The 14,090-nt window shown below is 43.1% G+C and overlaps 1 long non-coding RNA gene across 1 annotated transcript; it reads left to right on the top strand.

Moving 5' to 3' along the window:
* The first annotated feature begins 2,817 nt into the window (after positions 1–2,817).
* Positions 2,818–4,947, top strand: LOC111749821 (uncharacterized). Its single transcript, XR_002784999.2, has 2 exons — positions 2,818–4,076; positions 4,256–4,947. It is a non-coding gene; the product is annotated as an uncharacterized LOC111749821 (long non-coding RNA).
* The last annotated feature ends 9,143 nt before the right edge of the window (positions 4,948–14,090 follow it).

Raw genomic sequence — 14,090 nt, 5'->3', positions numbered from 1 at the left:
GCAACCTAGTGCTTTAACCACTGTGTCATCAAGGCGCCTATGGTATACCTACTCCTCACTTATTATCTCATTATCTGAGATTTCGCATTTATGACAATAGTAAAAAATCTACTATCCAACTATCTTGTGCATTAACAAGGTGGTGGGAAGAGTGGTAAAGGCTGTAGATCATCTCTTCCCTCAAGAAGGGTCTCTGGGGGGCCTCTGGGAAGCTGAGCTGCACAGCCCTGAGCCCACAGCTTCCTCCTGCCAGTGGGGACACTGCATCCAACTGCTGTGCAGGGCTGGACTCCTCCATGGACATGGCCTCCAAGCAGACACACAGGCAGAACGGAGCCTGTGGGTGCCTATCCTGGGTTCCCAGCTCCTATGCGGCCTGAGGTCCTGCAGCGCAAAATGGCTGTAGGGTGGGAAGGGAGGAAAGAAAGGCATCGGGAAGGGCGTTTGGAAGAAATGTGTGCAAGTTTAATGTCATTCCAAAGTGAGCCAAACTGATCTTGAAGCTTCCACCTCAGTGGAGCCAGGTGTACTGCCAGGCTCCCAGCACCCTCATGGAAGTCCTGAGCCTTGGTGACTCACCAGGCCCAGAAGGCAGAGCATCCTCAGGAATCATGAATGCAGGGCTTGGAGGGGTTAGAGTGGAACCCTATAGGTGGCTCTGAGAGGGAACCTTGACCCAGCACAGGAGGAAGGTGAAGTGGTTAAGCCATGGGTCCTTCAGTCACACAACCCAGCTTTTTCTCCTCCAAACCTCATTCTCTGCAAAGGAATAATTCATAACTGGACTCATCACAGTGATGGGCACAGTAAACCTTAGTTGTTATAATTTCTATGATCATATTTTCTAAATTAAAAAAATCAGACAAAGGGATGGTCTGAAAACAGAAAAAAAAAAAAATCCTCCATTTTTGCTTAATGACTTGGTCTTTGGAGCCTAACCACGTTAATATGTGAGGAATGGGTATACAGAGATTCTGGATTGTGTTATCTTTCTCTGAAGGATGTTGTATATTGTTCTTTTTAATTGCTGATGATTCATCTTGATCTTATGGAGGCTCGGTTTTAGACTTTGTTGTTGCTGTTTGCAACTGAATTGATTCTGACTCATAAATTTTGTTAGGACAGGTTATTTTGGTCCTTACTCTTAAGTCAAGGTCTTCCAGGATTTCAATGAGAAACCTGGTGTGTTTACATAAAACCCTTGTAACTCGGTGATATTGAACCAGAAAATCTGTCTCCCCAATGCCAAGCAGCTGCTGAAATCTCTGCTCAGCAATTTCAGCCTTCCAGCTGTGTTCTCCCCTGGGCTCCTTGGAGTTATATCCTACACCAGAGTCCACCAAGGATCTCAGGGAAGCTGTCTTCCTCTGTGGCTCTCTCCTTTCTGGGATTTTTCTTTCTCAATTTCCAGCTGCTCTGGAAGCCCTGAACTCCAATTTCTCATGCCTCAGCCCAGTAAGGCTTCTGCTTGCTGCTTGAGTTCTAGCCCCCATGTACCACATGAACTAGGGGATGGCCCTCAAGGGAAAAGCCAGATAAATGTGTCTCTCACCGTATGGTTCCCTTCTTTCAAGGGTCATGCCCGCTCCAGTTTTTGCCTGCTTTTGGTCACTTTCCAATGCTTTCAAACAGCTGCTTTATGTATTTTCTCCAGATTTTATAATTGCTGTCAGCAGAAAGTTAATCTGGTATAAGCTACTCCTACATTACCAGCAATTCTGTGCTCTGTAAATCACGACGTTGTATTGCCCAAGACTTATAACTTAGTGTTCGTGGTAGGTCTAGATTTAGACTTGACGTTAGAAGTGACATGGTTTACTGGAAAGCACAAGGACCTTTTGTTGGGGTCTGGAGTCAGCCAACCCTGATTTTGAGCCTTAACCCTGACACTTCACTGTATGACCTTGAGCAAAGCCCTTCACTTTACTGAACCTCAGTGACCTCATCTGTAAAGCAGGAATAATAATCCCTACTTGCAGTGTGAGGAATGGAAGTAACCTGCACACAGTAAAGTGCTCAATAAATAGTAACTATTATTATCGGTGAATTATATGATTCTCTTCTTGTAAGTAGAAATCTCCATGACTATCAGCTAAACCCGCTGTTGGCTTTGAGTAAGTCCCCACTCCACTCTGGTGACACATTTTAAAATACAAGTTGATGTCCTCAAGTTTGATATTCACAGTCGTGTCAGGAGTATATCTGCTGAGTGCAGGAAGGGACCTGTACCCTCTGGGAATGCCCAAATAGTGTCTCCCAGGCAGCAGAAATCACCAGTTAGAGGGCCAAGGAGGACTTCTGCCCAGTCTGATTGAAGGGGATGGGTGATACTCAACAGGCTTTCAAACCAAATAGAGAGAGATCAAAACACTTGATATTTATGAAGCCTCCCCTGCTGCTTCAGACTGACACTGAAGGCCACTGACACAACAGCCAAAACAAGCACCTTGGTCCATTGTCTTCACCCAGCAGTTGGGGAGCAAATTCTGCATCCCTGGCTAGCTATGTGCCCTCGTGCAAGTCCCTACCCCTCTCTGGGCCTCCTTCTACCATCTGTACAATGAGATGACCTGTAAGAGCCCTCCCAACTCTGGATCAGAAATCAGAAGTCCTGACCCCTGGCCACGGTCCTGTCTCCAGCATGGTAAGTAAGGTTAGGCATCTCACTTAATTGCTCTCTGCCTCAGTTTCCCCATCTGTAACATAGGCATACATGTCCAACACTCCCTCCTGTACCAGGCTGTCATGGGTCCCTTAAAAATAACAAGTTGTTATCAAAACCAAAATAACAAACACATACTGCGCCCCCTGCACTGTGCTAGGCAGGCTCAGCAGAGTCTTAAAATATAAGGGCAACTAGGGGAAATGGAGCTAGCTCCCCTTGAGAAAAAAACAAGGGCTTTCAAAGAGAGACAAATAACTTGCAATTTAAATGCATAAGAGACCAGGCTGTGCCACCCTACAAGCAGATAGATGCAAATGATATGCAAATGACCCAGAGTAAGCCTAGGTTTGCCAACATCCTTTGCCAAGCAGCCAGTTATGGGGTTCAGCCAGGTCTGGGCTGTGCCAGAAGCTCACATCTGGGGTCCAGAGACCTTGGGGTAAATGATCAGTTGCACCTCCTCCAGGAGGCTTTCCAAGACCCAGCAGGCCACAGACCCCTACCCTTGTCAACCAGGGCTTGGAACTGGCCTCAGATTATCCACAAGGGTGGTATCTTCTCTCTACAGACTGTGTGCTCCTAAGGGCCGGAGCTCCATCTTGTTCACCAGCACATCCCCAGGCCTGGCACAGAGCCTGGCACCGAGCAGGTGCTTGGGAACAGCAGGCTGAGAGGATGCATGCAGGCAGGATGGGCATGAGTTGATTCCTCAGTCCTCTCTTCAGTCCAGGGCAGAGACTGCATCCTCTTCAGAGGATTTCAGTTGTGCTGTCCACCGACACTGAACGTCAACCCCCAACGTGAGGTCCAGCATCAGATAAAAATTAAAGGACTAAAGTTTGCAAGTGACTTACCTAATTTATGAATTAGGGAAGGTTCCACTTGGTTGATATGAAGCCATCTTTCCCTTCTCTTTCATTCTGCTGTCCTTTCTGGAGAAAGCCAGGGCCTGATACAGAAGAGGAACATAACAAATGTCTTAATGAATGAATAAGGTTCCAGCTAGTTTTCTAGAAATTGACCGTAACCCATAGCCCATTCTATCTATGCCACTGATCTTTGTCTATGAAATCTTTTTGGTGTCTATAAACTTTAGGGACTGTAACAGACACTTTGGGGACCACGACCCATCCCCTTGGCCTACCTCTGATTTCAGCTGCAGTGGGGTGAACAGTTCAGACTCAGGCTTTTTCTGCCCTGGGGCTTTCCCCAAGACTTCCTGAAACTACCAGGACAGCCCAGAAATGTGGGGGAGTTAAGGCCCCAGGAGCAACCCTCTACAATGGAGGACAGAAGCCAGTGCATAGATGCTCCTGCCTCTCTTTCTCCAGAAGACAATTCTGGGAGGCATTCTGTAGGCTTCCAGAGCTCCTGGCAGAATCAAGCCTTCCCTCCCACAGCAGCAACCTCAGTGAGTACATCTCCATTGCTCCTCCTCCCTCCTGGCCTCAGTCTCCTGCCCCCTGGGGTCACCCCTACATAAACCAAGTGTCCCCAAGTCCTTAACTCAGGCTCCACTTTTAAGGGACCCCAAATTAGGGCAGGATCAGCTCTGACAATCTGTCTCATGAATATGATTGTATCTGCCAGGTGTGCCAAGGTGGAAAAAAGATTGAGGATGGCTCATCTTCACAGCCAAAGTGAATCATTTCGTTCGTAAGGCGGCATTAAGTGGTGCTGAATAAAGCACTCATCCACCCAGCACAGAATTCTTGGCCTCCTACTGTGTGCCTGGCTCTGGGGATGCACAGACAAGGCCCTGTCCTCGCGGTACTCGGAGTCTAGAATCAGAGACAGCCAGCCAAACAGTCGCCCCCAAGCTGATCCTGACTTCTAATGACCCTACGTGTTGCGGATGAGAACTGTGCCCCGTAGGATTTTTGATGTCTGTGAACTTTCAGAAGCAGATCACTAGGACTTTCTTCTGAGGTCCCACTGGGTGGGTTTGAACAGCCAAACTTTTGGTTAGCAGTCAAGCACTTAACAGTTAGTACCACCCAAGGACAGAAGCAGAGACAGAGACTAGTTAAATAGCTTAGTTATGGTGTGACAAGGGTACAGATGGGTATTCGGGATGGGCTCGGCTAAGCACCTTCATGTTTGCTGTCCCACCAAATCCTCAAAATGACCCCGTGCCCCTGTGGGCAGGGCTGTATTCATTTACAATAGAGGAAAATGGGGCTCAGAGTTCGGGGATTTGTTTAAAGGAAGCTCAGACAGTTCCTGAGTGATAGAGCTGCGATCTGAACCCGAGGTGGCCAACCAGTGCCTGCAGAGGTACGTTTCAGCGTTATGTGGGGCAAGCAGACTGGGCTGGGTAGGGGGTAGCTGTCCGCTGTAAGTGCAGGGAGGTCTGCTCAGGACTCACTGCCCACACTCTAGACCAGTGCTGCCCACCAGCAATAGAAAGTGAGGCACACATATGAGCCACATATGAAATTGTAGATTTTCTAGTGGCCATATTAAAACAAAATAAAAAAGAAACCAGTGGAATTCATTTTAGTAATAGTTTTATTTAAACCCAATATATCCAAAATATTATCATCTCGACATGTAACTAACATTAAGAATTATCATTGAGGTATGTTACATTCTTTTGCCACACTAAGTCTTCAAAATCTGGCTTGTACTCCAGCACATCTCAATTCAGACTACCCACATTTCAAGGGCTCAGGAACGACACGTGACCAGTGGCTGCTCTATTGGTCACGGAAGCCCTAGCCCCAGCTGGGCCACTGCTAGCCATGTGACCTTGTGCCAAGCCCTTCCCATCTCCAAGTCTCCGTTTGCCTCCCTGAAAGGTGAGAATAATGATTCTCGATTCTCTCATCGTGGGTTTCACCAGAAGGAGACCACAGAGGGAAAGTGCTTTGTAAACTCATGTGAGCAGGCACACTGATCTTGGCCCTGGCAGCCAAGGGACTCACAAAGGTGCTGAAAATACACCTTGGGGGCCATAGGTTTGGGACGACGCATACGCAGTTCCCCTTGTGGAAACCCATCTGTCTTCTCAAACTTGGGCCTTGGAACTACCACCCACTGGAAGAGGGGAGGGCATGGGCTGGGTGGGGAGCCAGTGACCAAGTTTCCTTTTCCCTTTTTTACAGTTGTCAGTGCAGGGAAGGTTCTCTCCCCTTGTCCAAGCCCGCTCCCTTTTCCCCCATCCCCTAGGCAAGACCAGTGCTGCTATTGGCAGGGCTAATTGGAGTCCATTTTAACCTAAAATGGCCTGCCACTTCCCTATTAAGATGCGAGAGGGTCATTCTGCTCTTACAGCTCAGCACTGTATGTGGGGTGGGCGAGGAAAATTAAGGGCGGGGCTGTAACAGCTGCTTTAATTTTGTAAAATCCAAACAAAGTAGGGATGTAGGGTTGGTTCTGTGGGAATGCTGGCTTGCTTGTTTATGCATTAGACACACATTGATTGAGTGCCATGGATGTTTACGCCCCTTATCTTGAGGACACTGGAGATACAGAGAGGAAAGCAACTCAGCTTTGCCCTCTGGGGAGTGCAAGCACACTGGAGAAGACACAACAGCAAATCGGCAGCTCCCCTGGTGCCGGTGCCACAGGAGATGTCTGTGCAAAGTGCTTGGGCAGATGTTAAGTCTGAGCAAGGGGTCGCCAGGCAGTGGAATAACCAGTAAAAAGAAAGGCATGACGTAGCCTGTTGTCAAGTGTGTGGTTGGAGGGCAAGATGCCTAGGGGGATTGGCTGGATGTGAGACTGGTACCCAAAGTCCAGAATGACTGGACATGGCCAGATTCAAGAGTGTAAACAAGGTTCTCTGCTCTCTGAGACTTCTGCTCCAAATAGTAGGCCTCCCAGAGGAACCCTGCCTCAGAGGCTAGCTGTGGTCCTTGGCAAAATTGCCAGATAGGTGGAAACACGACATTTCACTTCCATTCACCCAGTATTCACAGAGCCTCGATGTTCTGCTTTGGAGACTACAGAGATGAAGAAAACACTTAAAAACAAAAACCCAGGACTTCCATTTCCAGCAGTATTGTGGATTAGACACTGAAAGCCTTCCTACTACAAACAGTAAACATCCTTTTAAATGCATGGCTGAGCTTGCAAGAAAGGAAAGGAACTCCCCAGGGACAAAAACAAAGAAGAAGCTGAAAACCAGAGCAGGAATCAGAAGGGCTGATGCAAGGCTGGGCAGCTTGGGTAGGGTGGGGGTTGTTGGCTTTAGCAGCCTAGAAGGATTGGATTTTGCAGTCCCTCTTATGGGGACAAGAAATGAGGCTTTGGGCTCCACAAAGCAGAAAGTTGTAAATGAGACCCACCCCCATACCACAATGTTTGGAGTTATATTCTCACCAAAAAGGTAAACTAGGATAAAAACTACTCTTTGCCCAGGCAGATCTCCAAGAAGCTTACCTTCCACAGCCTGGGCTTAGGGTAGGAAAAGCAAGGTTTCTCTGAGAATATGTAACTATAGATTTATCCTCAAAGGATTTGGGATTTAAATTTACACAACCTTACTACCCATGTGGTCCGAGGATTTCCAAAGCAAGAACAACACTAAAAGGGGTCTCTGACTGGAGAAACAAATGTAGGCACTCACTGAAGGGTCATGACCTCAACCCAGGCTGCCCAGGATCCCCACAGACAAAGCCCCTACAGATGAGCTCTCACACACACATACCAAAACAAAACAAAAACAAAAGCAACTATAAGTGAGAGCCAGTGGCAAAACGAACAGTAGGACTGAATCCATCAAGAACTCAGATGATAGAATCAGAAGATCACATACAGATAGAGACCATAAAATAGCTGTGATTAAAAAGACTAAAGACAAAGAAACTAGAGAGAAGATGCAAGTAACTAAGATCTGAAATGAAAATGGAGGCATTACAACCAACCCTACAGAAATGAAAAGGTCATAAGAGAATACTATGAATAATTGTATGCCAATAAATTAGATAATTTAGATGAAATGGACAAGTTCCTAGAAACATATGAACTACCTAAATTGACTCAAGAAGGAATAGAAAATTTCAATAGACCCCTAACAAGTAAAGAGATTAAATCAGTAATCGAAAACCTTCCAACAACTACAAGAACAAAAAAGTCCTAGATCGAATGGCTTCACTGGGGAATTCTATCATTTAAAGAATTGACACAAATTTTTCTTAAACTATTCCAAAAAACTAGAGAGGAGGCAACACTTCCTAACTCATTCAATAAGACCAGCATTGCCCTGATATCAAAGCCAGACAGAGACTCTACAAGAAAACTACAGACCATTATATCTTATGAATATAGATGCAAAAATCCTTAGCAAAATTATAGAAAATCAAATCCAACATTATATTAAATGGATTATACACCATGATCAAGTAGAATTTATTCCAGGAATGCAAGGGTGGTTCAACATTAGAAAATCAATCAAAGTAATATACTACATTAATAGAACAAAGAAAAAGAGATACATGATAATTTCAACAGATGCAGAAAAGGCATTTGACAAAATCCAACACCCTTTCATAATAAAAACATGTAACAAACTAGGATTAAAAGGGAAATTTCTCAATATGATAAAGGGCATTTATGAAAAACCCACAGCTAGCATCATATACAAAGGAGAAAGACTGAGAGCTTTCCTCTTAAGATCAGGAACAAGCCAAAGATTCCAGCACACCTTACACAAAAATTCACTTGAAATGGATCATAGACTGAAATGTAAAAGGTAAAACAATAAAACTGTTAGAATAAAATATAGCAGAAAATCTTCTCAACCTTAGGGTCGATAAAGGTTTCTTAGGTAAAGACACCAAAACAGATAAAGATTTCTTAAATAAAGAGAAAAAAAAATTGATAAATTTCATTTCATCAGCATTAAAAACGCTTTGCTCTTCAAAAGATAACACACAAAAAAATGAAAAGATGAGCCACGGATAGGGAGAAAATACAACACGTATATTTGACAAACGGCTGGTATACAAAATATTTAAAGAACTGCTGCAACTCAGTAAGGAGTCCCCGGGTGGCACAAACAGGTAAGCGTTCAACTTCAACTACTAGTTGAAAGGTTGGCAGTAGGAACCCACACAAAGGCATCTCAGATGACAGGCCGGGGGATGTATTTCTGAAAGGTCACAGCCTTGAAAACCCTATGGAGCAGTTCTACTCTGCACACACGGGGTCACCATAAATTGAAATGCACTCAATGGCAACTAACAACAACTCAATAAGAAAAGATAAATAACCCAATTAAAAATGAGCAAAAGATTTGAACAGGTATGTCACCGAAAAAAAAAAAAAAAGACATACAAATGGCCAATAAGCACGTGCAAGAGTGTTCAACATCATTAGTCATCAGGTAAAAGTAAATTAAAAACCACAATGACATAGCACTACACACCCACTCCAGAACACACCCACTAGAACACTTCAAATTAAAAAGACTGACCATCCCAAATGTCACAGACGATGTGGAGCAACCGGAACGATCACACGCTGCTGATGGCAACGTAAAGTGGTACAACAATTTTGTAAAACTGTTTGGCAGTTTCTTACCTAGTTAAATATATGCCTATTATATGACCCCGCCACTCCACACTTAGGTTTAATTACCCAAGAGAAATGAAAACATATTTTCATACAAAGACTTGTACACAAATGTTCATAGCAGCCTTACCCATGATAGCCGGAAAGTGGAAAAATCCAAGTGTTTATCAACAGATGAGTGGGTACACAAATTGTGGAATACCCACCCAACGTAATATTACTCTGCAACAAAAAGGAACAAACTACTGATATATGCAACAACATGGATGAATCTCAAAAACATCATGTGGCGTGAAAGAAGCCAAATACGAGAAACACGTACTGTATAAGCTCATTTATATGAAATTTGAGAAAGGCAAAACTCATCTAGAGTAAAAGAAAGAAAAAATCAGTGGTTTCCCATTGTCACAGAGGTGGTATGCTCCTCCATCAAAACTCATCAAGCTGAACCCTTAAAGTGGATACATTTTATTGTATGTAAATTATATTTCAATAAAACCGATATAAAAAAAGAACAAATTAATAAGAAGGGAGGAGGAATGTAATGGACTGAATTATGTTCCCCAAAAATATGTGTCAACTCGGTTAGGCCATGATTCTCAGCATTGTGTGGCTGTCTTCCGTTTTGCGATTTTCCTATGTGTTAAAAATCATAATCTGTGCCTGTGGTTAAAGAGGATTAGGGTGTGTTGTAACGCCCTTGTTCAGGTCACAGCCCTGATCCAATGTAAAGGGAGTTTCCCTGGGGTGTGGCCTGCATCACCTTTTATCTTAGGAAAGATAAAAGGAAAAGGAAGCAAGCAGAGAGCTGGGGACCTCATGCCACCAAGAAAGCGGTGCCAGGAGCAGAGCGTCTCCTTTGGACCTGGGGTTCCTGCTGGGAGAAGCTCCTAGTCCAGGAGAAGATTGACCAGAAGGACCTTCCTCCAGAGCCGACAAAGAAAGAAAGCCTTCCTCTGGAGCTGACGCCCTGAATTTGGACTTCCAGCCTAGTAGACTGTGAGAGAATAAATTTCTCTTTGTTGAAGCCACCCACTTGTGGTATTTCTGTTATAGAAGCACTAGATGACTAAGGGAAACCTGGTGGCATAGTGGTTAAGTGCTACAGCTGCGAACCAAAAGGTCGGCAGTTCATAGCCACCAGGTGCTCCTTAGAAACTCTGTGGGGCAGTTCTACTCTGTCCTATAGGGTCACTAAGAGTCGGAATTGACTCAAAGGCAACAGGTTTGTTTTGGTTTAGATGACTAAAAACCAAAAAACCAAACCCAGTGCCGTCGAGTTTCCGAGGAGCGCCTGGCGGATTCGAACTGCCAACCTTTTGTTCGCAGCCGTAGCACTTAACCACTACTTCCCCAGGGTTTCCGTTTAGGTGACTAAGACAAGGGATTTATTGGATACTGAAGGGATGCTCAAGTGCTTGTTTTATCCTGGGGAAAATACAGTTACCGGCTGCTTTAGAGTGGGTTCTGACTCGTGGTGACCCCGTGTGTACCAGAGTATAAGTGCACTCCATAGGGTCTTCAATGGTTGTGATCTTTTAGAAGCATCTGAAAACACCTCTGGGTGGACTTGAACCGCCATCCTTTTGGTTAGTAGCCAAGCACCTAACCTTTTGTGCCATCCAGGGATTCCAGAGGAGTATGTTGTTATTGTGTGCCATTGAGTGGATTCTGACTCATAGTGACCCTATATGACAGAGTAGAACTGCCCCCAAATGGTTTCCTAGCCATGGGAGAAAAAACCTGGCAATCTGCCCCTGTAAAGATTATAGCCTGGGAAGCCCTATGGGGTAGTTCTGCTCTGTCACATAGGGTCTCTATGAGTCAGAATTGACTCAATGATACACAACAACAATCCTTACAGGAGCAGATCCCCAGGTCTTTTCCCTCTTGGAGCAGCTGGTGGGTTCCAATCACCAGCCTTTTGGTTAGCAGCCTAGCATTAACCGTTGCATCACCAGGGCTCCTTCCAGAGGTGTACAGAGGTACTGAATAACTTTAGATCTGTGCTCTCTAATATAGTAGCTATGAGCCACACGTGGCTATTGAGCACTTCAAATGCAACTGGTCTGAATTGAGACATGCCGTAAGTTTAAATACACACCAGATTTCAAGATTTAGCATGAAAAAATATATAAAATATTTCATTAATAGCTTTATATTGATTACATTTTGAAATAATATTTTGCTACATTGTGTTACACAAAACACATCAAAATTAATTTCACTTGGGTGTTTTTAGATTTTAATGTGACTAATAGAAAATCAAAAATTTATACAAGTGGTTCACATTATATTTCTATCGGGCAGAGCTGCTTTAGACTTTGTAAGGTGTCAGCATTAAAAATTTAAGAGCAACCAGTAAAGTGTTAAAAAGCAAAGATGCCACTTTGAGGACTAAAATGTTATTTACCCAAGCCATGGTATTTTCAATCGCCTCGTATGCATGTGAAAGCTGGACAGTGAATAAGGAAGATCGAAGAAGAATCGACAGTTTTGAATTATGGTGTTAGTGAAGAATATAGAATATACCATGGACTGCCAAAAGCACGAACAAATATGTCTTGGAAGAAGTACAGCCAGAATGCTTCTTGGAAGCAAGAATGGCAAGACTTGGCCTCACATATTTTGGACATGTTGTCAGGAGGGATCGGTCCCTGGAGAAGAACATCATGCTTGGTAAAGTAGAAGGTCAGTGAAAAAGAGGAAGACCCTCAATGAGACAGATTGACACAGTAGCTGCAACAATGAGCTCAAGCATAACGGTGATTGTGAGCATGGCACAGGACCGGGCAGGGTTTCGTTCTGTTGTACATGGGGTTGCTATGAGTCAGAACCGACTCAATGGCACCCAACAACAACAACAAGTAAAACCACAGAAATACATCTATAATTTCCAGTTCATTAGAGGAAAAGGGAATAAAGAAAACTGTATAAATTTAATAGATGGCAGGATGTGAGAAATAATAAGTTTTAAAGGCAGGATAAAGACAAAATCAAAATAAAATGCTATAAATAAGTCTAAATATATCAAGAATCATAATAAATGTAAACTGATTCCATTAATCTCTTAGAAGACAGAGGCTGTCATGTTGGATCAAAACAAAATACAATACCATGCTCGTTAGAAGAGACACTCTAAAGCAAGAGAAAAGGTAGAGGCTGAAAAATAAAAGAATGGAAAAAGATATACCAAGCAAATATTAACCAAAAGACAGTGAATATAGTAATATCAATATCAGACAATATAGACCTAAAGTCAAAAAAGCATGAACAGAGATAAAGAAGGGCACTATAAGGTGATAAAAGGAAGAATCCACCAAAAAGATTCAGCAAGGAAACATCCTACATCTAACAACATAGCTTTAAAATAAGTAAAGCAAAAACTGGCAGAAATTACTTGGAAAAATTGAGAAACTCACATAGCCCAAACCCAGTGTCAAGTCGATTCCGACTCATACAGCGACCCTATATGACAGAGTAGAACTGCCCCAGAGTAGAACTGCTCCCCAAGGAGCGCCCAGTGGATTCGAACTGCTGACCCTTTAGTTAGCAGCCGTAGCACTTAACCACTACACCACCAGGGCTTACTCACATAGCAGAGGATTTTAATACTCCTCAAAAACCAATAGGTCAAGCAGAGAAAATTTAAACAGGATATGAAAGATTTGGACAACGCCATTACAAGTCTGATCTGGTGAGTACGTACAGAACCCGTATGGACCTATGCCCCCTGCACCAACAGAGAATACACAGGATTTTCAAGCACGTGTGGAACATTTGTAAAAATTGACCTTGTCTTGGGTCAAAAACCAAAGCCTAAACAAATTTCAGAGAGAATATAAAGCAGACCACATTCTTTCTTTACCCATAGGCAACAAAAATAGAAGTCAACAACAACAGAAAAATGCATATTTTTAAAACAAAAACAAAATAACCTATATCTTTGAAAACTAAAAAGTACACTATTTTTTTTTTATCTCATAGGTTCAAGAAGAAATTGTGGAGGAACATTTCTTTCCTACTCCTGATGTTTCCTTCCATGTGGAAGGCACTGAATTAGTGTAACACTCCTAACCTCTCTTTTGCCCTTTACATGCTCTGCCCCAGGAAGGTAGAATGACTTACTTGATTGGTAAATTTGGGAAAAATAAAAGGAGCCCACTTGAATGACCAACTCCCTTTCTGTTCTTGAGAGTGAGCTGCCCACAGCAAGTGGTCATTCGTCGCTCTTCCACTCACCACCTCCAGCATCACTGTGACTGGGGCTTAAGTCTGCAGAATCTCTGTTTTCAGTGTTAAAAAGCCTATTTGGCTGTCAGCCTGCTTTCATCCTACAACCGTATCTTTAATAGTTAAAAGAAAAAGATGACTTTTTTTTTTTTTTTTGGCCCCTGTGCCTCTTTATCTTATCTCTCAGTTCAGGACCCAAGGGGAGAAACGGGAATTATTTACTGATACTGAACCGCCTCAAAGATATCAACAGAAATCACAACTATGAATTATTCGGTGGTGAGAATAAAGAAAGAAATACAAAACAAAATCTGTAGAATGCTGCTAAAATGACATTTACAGGGAAATATATAGCCTTAAGTGCATTTACTCCAAAACAAAAATAACTTAAACATACACAAGTAAAACAAAAACACGGGAAGTAAACAATAAAGATAAGAGCATAAATGAAAAAGAAAACAATTATAAAAACGATCATCAAAGCCAAAAAGCTGGTTCTTTGAAGAAACAAAGTAGACAAACATGTAGCAAGATTAATCAAGGGAAAAAAGATTAAAGGAGCAAATATATATTAAGAATAAAAGGAGAATGAAACTAGAGATACAGTAAAATTTTAAGGATTATCACAGAATACTATGAACAATTTTATGCTACCATATATGAAAATGTATGT

Source organism: Loxodonta africana, chromosome 9 (assembly GCF_030014295.1).
Source record: "Loxodonta africana isolate mLoxAfr1 chromosome 9, mLoxAfr1.hap2, whole genome shotgun sequence".
Classification (NCBI taxonomy): domain Eukaryota; kingdom Metazoa; phylum Chordata; class Mammalia; order Proboscidea; family Elephantidae; genus Loxodonta; species Loxodonta africana.
Note: the sequence above shows the minus strand (reverse complement) of the source record. Positions and strands in the feature narration are given on the sequence as shown.